This window comes from Protopterus annectens, chromosome 6.part1 (genome assembly GCF_019279795.1).
Source record: "Protopterus annectens isolate FY-2018-M chromosome 6.part1, PAN1.0, whole genome shotgun sequence".
Lineage (NCBI taxonomy): Eukaryota > Metazoa > Chordata > Ceratodontiformes > Protopteridae > Protopterus > Protopterus annectens.
Window position 1 is genome coordinate 383,129,268 of NC_056738.1, and position 1,126 is coordinate 383,130,393.

The following is a 1,126-nucleotide window of genomic DNA, read 5'->3' on the forward strand; positions in this document are numbered from 1 at the left end:
TAGATTCAATATACCTGCCCTTATCTCTTGGCTAATTTCACTTGTTTTAAAGGACTTGAATTCTTTCTCTTGTTGTCCATATTCAACGGAACGCTCGTTGTCGCCCTCCCTCTGGATCTAGACCTAGACCCAGTAGCACGCTCCTTCACTCGTTCTGCCTGCTGCAACTGAAAAGGCTTATTGAAAAGCTCAAAGTACTTTGATTCAACTTTCTTGCACCTTCAGCAGCATTTGAGTCATTCTCTGTAGTTAGTCCATTTGCAGTTTCAGGTCTGCTGTCTCTCACATCTTTCCGGCACATCCTCAGGCTCGGAGGCATGTGCCGTGATGTCATCACGATTTTGAGTGCTCCGTATGAGCGCAACATTTAAAGTGGCAGTACTCTTCTCACAGAACACATCCAGAGTATCAAGCAAATTCACAGACTTCTTGGAATTTATGCCACCAGATTTATTTGTAGAATTCACCAAAGGTTCATTCCTAGGCCAGGAGAAGATATTACCACATTGAAAATCCTTTATGTCTCTGATTAATTTACGTTTTTTAACTGCTTCCAGTCTATCATCTAGAGCTGATAGTCTATCTATCATGGATTGGTAAGATGAAAGCATATTCTCAAAACAAGGCAAAGCAAACAAATCATCTTCCATAGAGATTATCTCATTTTCTCAAAGTCCAACTAGGCACAGGTCCCATTTTCAAAGGAGGGCCAGGGAGAAATGTTCCATTCTACAGAATGAGTAGAAGGCATTTATACAATATTTACAATAATAAATGAACAAACATAGAATAGTGATGATATGATAGTTAATCAAAACATGACATTTAAAACAGGAATACAGTAAAATATTATCTTATATCAAACTTATAAAAGTCTAGTTATTTTCAAAAGGAATCAGCTGCAATTGGATATTGAGGACACAGAGGGAATTATAGGATGAAGATGAGTACAAATTATAAAGGAGTATTGAGAAGGTCCAGGAAATGGAAGTGTCTATGGAGACAGAGATAATAGTGGAGAGGGTAGGGGACAGTCAGATAGTTAAAGACTGTGAAGAAGTAGTTGCATTATGTTTACTACCTTCACATCCTGGCAAGTATCACTGAGGTCAAATCACTCCATAAT